General features: G+C 41.4%; 1 protein-coding gene across 2 annotated transcripts in view; it reads left to right on the top strand.

The window, feature by feature from the left end:
- The window catches only part of RHBDD1 (rhomboid domain containing 1), a 199,644-nt gene that overhangs the window by 55,299 nt on the left and 132,243 nt on the right, over positions 1 to 12,102 (top strand). The window lies entirely within an intron of this gene.

Below are 12,102 nucleotides of genomic sequence, written 5' to 3'. Positions count from 1 at the left end.
TATTTTCTGACACTGTTTAGTGCCTGACTGACTAAAAGCAATTTTGTATAAAATATTTTAGCATCTGAAATTTGATTCCTTTGTTGCAGGAGCTGTGATTTCTTGTCAATTTTTTGTACTTCCTTTAAACTCTGTGGTCAGGTACCATGTAAGAAATTCCACCCCCTTAATTAATCCTAATCAGCAGAATTGTTAACAGGCTCATTCTTGAAATTTAATGGTTGAATGACCAAACATATTACTGCTAATAGATAGAGGTTTCTTGCAGTCCAGAATTAAGATGTGGTGAAAGAACAGTATGTTTAACTTTTAAAATTCTTCTCTGTCTTCTGCCTTGTCTTTAAACACAGGAAAATTCTTGTGTATGTATGCTTTTTCCTGACAGTACCACTTTTCCTGAGGGGGGAAAAATGTCTTTTAAAATACTGAGAAAACAGTGTTCATACATGTTCCACACCACAGCAGGACAGATTGTGCTAGGTGAGTGTAGGTGGTAATAGCGTTCTCAATACAGGCTGCAAACAAGATCAAAATCTGTCCTGCCTTGCTTAAAATTGACATCTTAGTGATAGGGGAAGTGTTTAGGGGGAGAGCATGTCGATTCTGCTGTACCAGCCTCCTCTCTGGGAAATTTTTCTGCCTGAAGCTTGGTTTACCATGCCTACTTTCAAACCAGGTTTGCTTGCTTGTTTGTGAAAATCAAAACCGAAATTTTCATGGTCCATTTTTAAAGAAGTTTGGCTAATGCCACCTTGTTTATTTTCACGTATCCCTTTAGAATCACTCCAAGGACTCCATTGGTATGAAGGGTTAGTAGGTGACAGTGAAGGGACTGGCCACTTCAGAACAGTTTTGCCGTTAGGTTTTTTGGTTTGGTTTTATTTGAAAGTGAACAAGAGAATTTAACTCATCGTTAGATATAATTTGTTCGTACCATGTACACGCAGGTAAGAGAAAAAGAGGCTAAATATGGGTCCATTAAATTAGGGGATCAGGCTCAGCCAGCATGGGTTTATGAAAGGGAGGTCCTGCCTCACTAACCTGGTCTCCTTCTATGATAGGGTGGCCTACTTAGTGGATGAGGGGAAGGCTGTGGATGTTGTCTACTTGGACTTTAGTAAGGCCTTTGACACTGTCTCCCACAGCTTTCTCCTGGAGAAGCTGGCTGCTCATGGCTTGGACAAGTGCACCCTGCACTGGGTTAAAAAGTGGCTGGACGGCCGAGCCCAGAGAGTGGTGGTGAATGGAGTCAAATCCAGTTGGTGGCTGGTCACGAGTGGTGTTCCCCAGGGCTCAGTGTTGGGGCCGGTCCTGTCCAATATCTTCACCGATGATCTGGGTGAGGGGATTGAGCGCACCCTCAGTAAGTTTGCAGATGACACCAAGCTGGGTGGAGGTGTCGATCTGCTGGAGGGCAGGAAGGCCCTACAGAGGGACCTGGACAGGCTGGATCGTTGGGCTGGAGCCAATGGTATGAGATTCAACAAGGCTAAGTGCCGGATCTGCACTTGGGTCACAACAACCCCATGCAACAACGCTACAGGCTTGGGGAGGAGTGGCTGGAGAGCTGCCTGGAGGAAAAGGACCTGGGGGTGTTGGTTGACAGCCGGCTGAACATGAGCCAGCAGTGTGCTCAGGTGGCCAAGAAGGCCAATGGCATCCTGGCTTGTATCAGGAATAGTGTGGCCAGCAGAAGCAGGGCAGTGATGGTGCCCCTGTACTCGGCCCTGGTGAGGCCACACCTCAAGTACTGTCTTCAGTTTTGGGCCCCTCACTACAAGGAGGACACTGAGGTGCTGGAGTGTGTCCAGAGAAGGGCCACAAAGGTGGTGAAGGGTCTAGAGCACAAGTCTTACGAGGAGCAGCTGAGGGAGCTGGGGTTGTTTAGCCTGGAGAAGAGGAGGCTGACGGGAAACCTTATCGCTCTCTACAACTACCTGAAAGCAGGTTGTAGCGAGGCGGGGGTCGGTCTCTTCTCCCTAGTAACAAGCGATAGGACGAGAGGAAATGGCCTCAAGTTGCATCAGGGGAGGTTTAAATTGGATACTAGGAGAAATGTCTTCACCGAAAGGGTTGTCAGGCATTGGAACAGGCTGCCCAGGGAGGTGGTTGAATCTCCATCCCTGGAGGTACTGAAAAGAAGGGTAGACGTGGTGCTTGAGGATATGGTTTAGTGGTGGACTTGGCAGTGATAGGTTAGTGGTTGGACTCAATGATCTTAAGGGTCTTTTCCAACCTTAACGATTTGATGATTCTATGATTCTATATAAAAGTCTGTGGAATGGTGATGTGTCTAGGGAGAAAAGGAAATTCTTTATTAAAACAGACCTTACTAGGAGACTATTTTGACTGAGCTGAAGAAAGTCCCAGTTTTGATAGCTTTTATGCTAAAAACGGAGAAGAAAGAGAGCATACCCAATAGAGGTAAAGTCTTTGTATCAACAGTCTTTGTGGCAGACATCTTAGTTTTTGTTGATATATATATATATTTATTAAGGAGCGTAAACTGCAGATGATAGAGCAAAGCAGCTGTGAGCATTGTTAGTCCAAGAGCATTATCCTGACTAAATGAAAGCAAAATGACTTGCCTTTTCTCCCATGTAATGAGTACATGATTGGAAATGTTCCCAGGACAAAAGTAACTTTCTTTTGTTATCCATTGCTCTCTTTAATTATGATACCCATATATGCTAAGTGTATATAACTGTTACATATAAAAACAAAGAACTGTTGAACCTTTAAACTTCCTGCTTGTGTCTAGACCATGGAATGTAACAGGTGTACAACGTCTGAAGATTGCACGGCAAATCTGAGTGAAACTTGAATGAACAGCTTGAAAAACGGTTTAGGCACCACTGCCTTTTCTGTTGTGATGTGATGGGAATGGGTGTTGCAGTTCATTTTCACTTCTGATTCTGTGACTGGTGAACTGTAACGATTTTTGTTTAGCACTGAATGACTAAGTGTGAAATCACACTTCAACAAAACAGCTGGCTAACATACTCATGTTTACGTGCTGTGGCTTCTTGAAGCAGTGTGCAGACATGAAGGACAGAATCACTGTATGGTTTTATTATAAGCTACTAATTGTTTCCTATGTTGTCATGGTTTTAGCTGGGATAGAGTTAATTTTCGTCACTACAGCTGGCATAGTGCTGTGCTTTGGACTTAGTATGAAAACAATGTAGATACCACACAGATGTTTTAGTTGTTGCTGGGTAGTGCTTGTACTAGTCAAGGACTCTTCTAGCTTCCCATGCTCTGCCGGGTGCACAAGAAGCCGGGAGGGGAGGGGACACAGCTAAGAGAGCGGATTCAAACTGGCCAAAGGGATATTCCATATCATGTAAGGTCATGCCCAGTCTGTTACCTGGGAGGAGCGGGCAGGGGAGGGAGGCAGCAATTGCAGCTCGGGGACCGGCAGCATCAGTCGGCAGGTGATGAGCAGTTTTATCGTTTGTGGGTTTGTTTTTTTTCTTTCTCCCTTTTCATTCTATTATCATTATTGTTATTATTATCATAATCATTATGATTTTATTTATTAAACTGTTCTCATCTCAACCCACAAGTTGGGTTTTTTTGTTCTTTTGCTCTTCCGATTCTCTCCCCATCCCACAGGGGTGGGGGGAGTGAGTGAGTGGCTGTGTGGTGTTTAGTTGCTGACTAGGGCAGAACCACGACATATGTATAAAAAAAATTTGATACTTTCTTATTTGTTACCAGCTTTCAGACACAAGAAGATATTAACAATTCTCAGCTTTCAGTTGTAGAACTGTTTCTAAAGGAATATCATACTTTCTAATGGGTCTAAATCTAATAAATACTGATAGCTGTTTACTATTTCAGGAGCTGTGAAAATTGGAGGAAGACAGTTTGCCATACAAATCTAATATGGCTTGGGTATTTTTGTTTATATGACATGCTCAGAATGGTAAAGCAGTTGGGTTAGTGAAAGAGGAGATCAAGTATACATATAATAACAGTCTTCTGCTGCATGAGAACGGTGATAGGTTCATCTCTTTTGTCCATTGACAAGAAGAAATTGGCCTAATTTGCAGCAGAATGAATGTAAGCAAAGGATTTCTAAACATGTAGATAGTGAACTTTTCTAATAGGTTAGGGATAGTCCGGAATGACCTTCTTTTTGGAGCAGGTTAAACAAATATCTCTAAAAGGCTGTTGAGCAGGTAAACAGTAAATGTTCTTACCTTAGTGGAAAATGCTGGATTAGGTTAGGTCCTTCACCAAATTATTCCTTATCATTTAAGGGATCATTTAAGAGCTATCGGTGGGTGGGCCACTTCTGCGAATCCATGCTTTCCTTATTCATGTAATAAGTGAAGGAATGGCTCCTAAATCTTTACAACATTAATGTGTATGGAATGACCTGTTTGCTGAATTTTTAAATTAGATTTTAGACTAAGTATATATGTACACAGTTCTGCATCTAAGGAGACTGTTGTGTATTCTTTTGCCCAATTAACAGGCATATTGTGTTGTTCTTAAAGAGCTAAAGTCAGCCATAATGTTAATAATATAACTCAACTGATTTTGGTAAGATTTTTCATTAACATTAGTACAAAATGTAAATCAACAACTTCTGCATAAAAGCTTTAAGATACCTGGTGTGCAAGGGTCAAACCTCCCACTTTCATTTTGTTCAGCATTTTGAAAAAAACAGAGCTTGGGTCAGAGTGGCCTTGATTCTGGAAAGCTTTGCTGTTCAGAACAGCACCTAGGTGTATGCTTATGTAAATACATAATGTTTTACTGTACAGCAGACTGGATATTACAGGTGTGTGTATATTGCAGTGCGTCTGTTGGAGGTATCCAGATAATCATTTGCGCTGTTTATAGCTAAGGCTGCTGATTGTATTAAAAATACATTATTTGTTCCTTTTTCTCTGGTACCTGTATCTACAGACCTGAAATCTAGGATGAGTTAGCTTACAAAAATATATTTTTCAGTTGGGTTATGTAAGTGAAATGAGTAGGCCAGAGGGTAAATGATCAGGGATACATTTAATTTGGAAGGCACTGTAGTGATAAAACACATCTTCAGGCAGGATGCTTAAATTCTCAGTTTCTGCACATACTCATCAAGAAGCATATGTTACATATGCAGAGATACAACCTATATGTGTATGACCAAAAGTTCTATAACATTGGTACCATTCGTTCCATGTATTTCACTTTTCACATGCATCTTAAATGTTTAAGCACAGCAAAATTAAAATGTTTGGTAATACTAATTTGCTTTATTGTTTTTAAAATACAGTATACAAACTCTAACAAAATACAGTTACAGTTGCCTCATAGTAGCCATTTCTAATATAGATTTCTTCAATTCCCATCAGAATTGTTTTCTGCCTCTGAGAAAGTTTAATCTCCACTTAACACCTCTGTCTTCATCATGCTAAATTGTGTAAGGAGGAGCATCTGTCTAGCATAGGGGTGGTATTTGTAGTCAGTCCATGGAAGACTATAAATTCTGAAAAAGACCTTGCTTTTCTGTGTACTGAAACTTTGCTTTATCAAGCTGAATATGATGTCAGTTTGGGGCTTGAGTGCTTCATTCCCAATCTTTCGATAAACCACTCAAGGGTGATACACAGTTGTTTTTCTTTAGTGTGCTACCTTACTACATATGTTTGTTTAGGAATTGGTTAGAATTTTGTCTCAGTGTTCTGCATTTTGCTTAACTGAATCTGTGGAAAACAGTAAATATGTGGAGTTTCAAACACCATGAAGCTCAAGCCTGTCATCTTTTGAGAAGCAGTCAAGCACAAGGCGAGATTTGCTCTGAGGTGGTGTTCGATGCTGAAGGCTGCCTATATTGAGGAATCATGTTTGTTTAATACATTCAGTCTAGAATGATAAATGTGGAGGGTTTTTTTTACTTTACACTTATAAAATATCACCTCTAATTGAACTTCCAGTACCTTCTGGAACATCTGGATGAAGTGACTAGGAAAGGGGGAAGCTGTGAAGTATGAATATGGAGCAGTATCTATTTGAATGCTGATGGTGGTTCTCCATCTGGCTAGTATTCCAGCTGGTTAAGGTGGGCAGAATTTTAAAGGCTTATTTTGTTGTTTGGTTGGTTTAAAATGCTGATTTCTGAAACAGGATCCAGTCATGAAATAGATCCCCATTTTGATGAAGCAATTGTTTCACCTGCTGGAAAGTTTTTACCAGAGTTGTCAGAAATATTTTATCATTTTGGAGTGAAGGCAGATCAGCTCTGTCCTTGCCTGACTGCCCCCCTTTCCAGCTGGCTTTGGAGCAGTCCTTTTTCTTGCAAGCAACTCTTCCCATTATAAATCTTCCCCATGGTCTTGAATGTTTGGGTTTTTTCTTTCTTGCCCCGGACAGTTCTAATACATGTAAAGCGTTAGAACAGAAGTCCTCATATTTACAGCCTTTTTCTATGTATGGCATAACTGAATTAAATTAAATTATTTAGCGATTGCTTGTAAGACCTGAAAAGGCCAGGCTTCAGTCAGGGATGTCGGTATAAAGTTATGTTATTTACAGTGGCCCATGTGGAACAACAGGGAGTTTGTTCCCCAGGTGGATATGGTTTATTTCCTGAATTTGGATCATGGTAATCATTAAAGAATTGATGAGGGTTAATTGTTGTGGTCTTGACTGTTCAAGCTCTCTAGCACTGCATGCCTTCTGCTCCCAGTACACAGCTGAAGATTGCCAGTCAAAAAGCCATGGTGCAGATGAAATTTAGTGCTGTAAAAGTTTATGGAGATCTTTTTCAAAAAAGTAAACAACAACTTGGGTTGATGGATAAAAGGTTGGTTTAATTTTGCACAGGCAGAAAATGTATGGACTATAAGAATTCCATGTTTCTTTACTGTTTTGGTACATTGTTTGTTTCTCTGGTGCTTATGAACACATCAAAGTAGGAAAGAGTTTTTTAGTTAAGAGTTTACCCTGGAAGAATTCCTGGAACAGTTCTGCTTTAACCTGTTGCAAATATTAATCAAATTCTGGGAGTGAGTCTTTAAGCAGTTTTCTGCTCTGAGGAATCCAAGGTCAGGAGGAGGTGGAGGTGCTCCATTGCAGAACAGGCACAACCCTGAAAGGACTGCAGCACTTGGAGAACCTATGCTAGAGCAGGTACTCCCTGGAAGGACTGCAGCCCATGGAGGACCAATGTCAGAGCACAGGAGAAGAGAGAGAAGGAAGGCACAGCACAGAGAAACTGCTTTGTACCCGGAACCACCTCCCACCTCCCCTGAAAGCTTTGCAACACCTCTTGCCTCGCTGAAGGGACTGAATGTAACCTGCAGCAATAACAAGGGGGCGGAGAGGAGTCTGGAGTGAAGCTGAGCCTGGGAAAGTGGGAGGAAAGGTGTTTTAAGGTTTGCCAACTTGTCTCCCAAAATCTGAATCAATAATTGAATATTTATGTTAATTGGCAATAAATTAAGTTAAATTCCCTGAGTTGAGTCTGTTTAGCCACAACAGTACTTGGCAAGTGAGTTCCCTGTCTATATTTCAACCCACAAGTTTTTTTGCTCTTTTTCCTCCTGTTTTCTGTCCTGTCCTGCTTGGGGTGGGGGAAGCAGCTGGGGAAGTGCCTGGCTGCCAGCCAGGGCCAGCTCACCACAGGAGTTCAGCAGCTCCCAAGCATGTGATGTTGCTGATATGATGGCATGTGACAAGGAGGGGACCTGGAGCAGCAGGTCTGGCGCATGGCGGCTGCACTTTTTTTGTAGGAAGTTGCAAGTTTGGGTCTGCTCGCAGGCCCCAGCTAAACACCTTCTCTGTTTGTGGTTTAAGCATCTTTTCTGTTATCTCATTCTGATAATGTGTTTTTAGCCTGTGAGTTGTGGACTTCGAATCCAGAAATTCTACTGTACACAAATTAATTTAAAGTACACTTTGAAAATACCGGTTTTTCAATACAGCACCATTGTGATAAAACGAGCAATACCTGTTTTCAGTTTTGCTTTAGCATCTCTCTTTTGGCATGGTCCATATACAGTAAAAGATGAAATTGGGTTCAAAAGATGTTTTCAGTATTAGGCCAGTGCATTTCTTTCCTTGTCTTGTGCCCTGATGGAGAGGGCTGTGAAGGAGAGAGAAGATTCTGACCACTGCCCTGAGGAATGCCGTGAGTTTAGAGCCAGGCTTTCTGTGCATCCTAGTCACACAGGTACGCTGGTTTACTAGGTTGATGTGTGAGCAAGTCTCCTCGTTGTAAATCACAGGTTCTGAATTTAATTCCAGGGCAGTTCACCCCAAATGGCTCTAATTCCAATGACCTCCGAGTGTAGCCAGCACCGTTTTGTGTATTGCTATTAATATCCTGCCTGCTGTTTAGCATAAAATTAACTTCTTTACTGGGCCTACACAAGACCCAAAGCTCTTGAATGCAATAGTAAGGGTAATTGGACTATAAGGACTAGCAGAAGGCTGTTGCCTTTAGGAGTGTTTTTACTCATTAACAGTTTCAGCTATTCCTTTTCACACATAATTTCATAACTAGGTCCCCTATGAATAATTTACCAATTATTTTTCTGCTTATAGTCATTGGACAAGTGATTGCAGAATTAAAGCTTATGCTGCTTTATACTTTGGTCTGTCTTACTTGCTTTGTAATATTAAGCAATTTATCATTTTGAATTAGTACAATATTTCTGACGAATGCCTTACAGAATCAGCTAAGCATGAAATGGGAATTTACATACCTATTAAATATTTAACCTATCAGCGGTAGCTTAAAAATATATCTCCTGTATAATATGTTCTTGTAGAACGTAGTAAAATGTAACAGGCACAGGTGCAAAAACTCGGTATCAAAATAATAGAAAAACATGCCTGGTTTACATGATGTTTTTAAATCACACAAAAAAGCAAGATGGTGAAATGTAGTGAAATGGCCTATTTAGATTATTGGGTCTTTTTATGTTGATTTTCTAGATGTTTTTAAGATTTTTCTATGTACTCGTTCAAGTTAGGTTAACGCAAATCCAATTCCAAAATCCCATTTTGTTCTATCTTACTTGTTTCTAACTTGTCTTATTACGACAAAGCTTGCAATAACATAGTGTATAAGGTTTTTTGTTTACCTAAGTGCAGTTAGTACCAAAAGCCTTGCTATAAATATTTCCAGCAAAGTGACTGCCCCTCTCCAGAGAGTTTCTAACCTGAAAAGAGCCTGCGAATGAGTAAGGAGGAGCTGGTGAGTACAGTCAGGAAAAGCTGATAAATGAGACCTTAATGTGGAATTACCTGAATGCACCGAGGAAATGGGGACATCACCTGGGGAAGTGGGGTATTTGTCTGCTATTGCAAACACAAGCTGAAGCTACTAGCCCATTGTGGTTTTAGCTGTGGCCTCTTCGGAAATACAGTTTGCATACCTTAGAGGATAGGTGACTGAGGCGTGGTGCTCCTCTCACCATGCTGCTTTCTTCTCGCAGGAGTAAGCTCCAAAGCTACTCGGCACTTTGCAGAGTCAAGATGTTGGTTTTTACTTCAAACCGCAAAGCCAGTCTTGCCTCCATGAGTGTTGTGGAGGTGCAGAAAGTCAAATCAGGCAGGTGATGTAATGCAAAATATTTATTCTAATCAAAAGTGGTTTGGTACTCAAACGAACATTAGTAAACCACAGGTTCAGGATGCTGACTGGGCTTAAAACTGCACAGCTGGCTTAAGAATCCCCAAGCTTTAGGATGATGGCTCGATGCAAAATCACTCACCTAAAAAGACGAGGGCTCTGAATCTTGAGGAGTTACCTAGGGGGGTGTCCCAACCCCAGGGGAGAGTTCCTGACTGAAGACCAGTGCTGTGAGGAGAATGGATCAGTTTGCCCCCTGGTGGGACCCCGTTTACACCCTGGCCCCATCCAACCTGCGGTCATCGATGGCCATGTCCGTTCCTTTTGGCCAAGGGCTCCGTCTGTGGATGACTGTGCACATGACTGCAGTCACAGCAAGGCAGTAAGGGCACAAAAAGAATCAGCGGCTGCTTTGTTTCAGAGTCAGAAAGCACTGGTCTTTAACAGGGCAGGTGCATCTCCCACAGCAGGCAGCATTTCCCCTGCTCACCCCCACCCGCCAGCAGTGTCACCCCTGCCAGCCCGACCGCCTTGCAGCTTTTCACTATCCTTCACTTGCTCCTTCTCTCAGTCTTTCGGCTCTCTCTGAGGCAACTGAACCCACATACCCTGCACAGCAAATCCCCCCACCTGCCATGTTTGCATAGTCGTGCCTTGAACGGAATGAAACATTTAGTGGCAGTGATGATGCTGTCTTAGCTATGTTGATACTGGTATGTTGATATTGCTTAACCACCTGGTTGCTGTATTATTGGGTGCGCTTGTGTAGAACAGCCCTTCCTCACTATTTCTTGTTTTGCAGTTTATCACCATCTGTCAAATAGTGTTCGACTATTTCTCCTGGAGTCTGTTTGAAGATTGGGTCAGAGTGTATTTTTCCTATAGCAGTCTGTTAGCTTGATCAAGAATCAGCAATGCAGACTGTAAATAAATAGAAGTATATTAGGGATTTTGAATTTTTTTAGCATTATGGTCTCTCACTGCGAAATTGTTATTCTTTGAGATTATAGCTCATACATGCCATTTCCCAGTCATGAATGGCACTGGGCGAGGTGTATTGATCATGAATACATCAGTTACCATTTCAAAGGTATGTCATGAGGAATAGGATGTGTAAGTGCATTTTTACTAGTCAGAGTAATTTTGTCAGACTCATTAGCAGCAGACAGTTTTTCTGTGGGTTTTAGAACTGTTCTTTTTATTTCCTGTGGACCCCAAGGCAATCAGTGGTTGATGACATCCTGTTAAGATCTGCATGTGTTCCTTGAGCCAGCACATAAAGATCAAATCTTAATCCATGATTGGATTGAGGCAACCCCTGCCAGTGCAAGTGATTATGATTTAGTTCAATGTCACAACGGGATTTAGTCATCATCTGCTCTGAACAATTGTTAGTATCTTGCTGGAGTGAATAATTGTGTAAGGATGGAGTTCCATAGAACATTAGGCACTACATTTCAGAAGAGTTCACTGAATTTCTGGATCAAACCAGTTTGAGTGATTATTCAAACAAGTATGACCCGTATAATAAACACCTCTTTGTAGGGTAACTGTTCAAGAAGGAATAGACAGTCCCTGTGCAGACTAAAATTTAGTTGCCTTAGATAAGTATGTAGTGGAAGGTTAGTGTTGCAGTCTTAGATCAATTTAATATAGCTCTTCATTGACAAGAACAGGTAGCCAGAAGCAGTGTTGCTAATTGACAGGTTAGTCTCATGTTTGCAAACAGTATGTATATTCATTGGTTCTAGTTGATGGTGGCTAATAGGTATTTACAGTGAAAACACTACTACAGTAGTGCAAATACAGAAATGTCTTGGCTGATTAACTGTGTCCAGTGCATGGAGTGCAGATTAATTATAACCTTCATATCAGTGCTATTCCTACACTAGACTGTCAGCTACAAGCAACAGATCTATCAACTTTAGTGAAAGTTTCAGAGGCATCTTGGTTGTCTTATGATAGAAAAGTAACTTAATCTGAAGCTAAACACAGGAGAGGAGTTGTTTATAAATTACTAATCTGTTCATACGTTTGTACTAAACTCTGAAGGGAGAGGCGATCTTGTAGTTTATGCTTGGTTTTCCTGCTCCTTCCATCTGGCTTCTGTTGTGAGAGTGGGCAAGAGAATAAGGAACTATGGCAAAATATTACCCAGAACACTCTAATCTCTGTATTAGGGCCAGGAAAAAAAAGCTGTTAAGCCACCAGTGCTGCTGTGGTTAATGCCAGGACCTGCACCAATCCCCAAAACATTCCAAAATATAAGAGCTATTTGGAGGGTTAGTGCCGTCCATAACTACCTTTTTCTGCTTGCAGGGAGTTACTGCATAGCTCAATGTCCCTCTCAGCCTTTTCCAAGAAATACCAGTTTTCTACCCTCTAGGCTTTGGCTGAGTGCTCTAAAGCCTGATTTTTAGAAATGCTGATACCCTCAATGTTATTTAAAATAAATGGGAGACAGGCTTCTCAGCACAATTTGAAATCAGGTCTCTGCACTCAAACAAGAGGTTTTAGTT

This window comes from Phalacrocorax aristotelis, chromosome 7 (assembly GCF_949628215.1).
Source record: "Phalacrocorax aristotelis chromosome 7, bGulAri2.1, whole genome shotgun sequence".
NCBI classification, from domain to species: domain Eukaryota; kingdom Metazoa; phylum Chordata; class Aves; order Suliformes; family Phalacrocoracidae; genus Phalacrocorax; species Phalacrocorax aristotelis.
The sequence above is the reverse complement of the archived record's forward strand: the minus strand, read 5'-3'. Positions and strand labels throughout refer to the sequence as shown.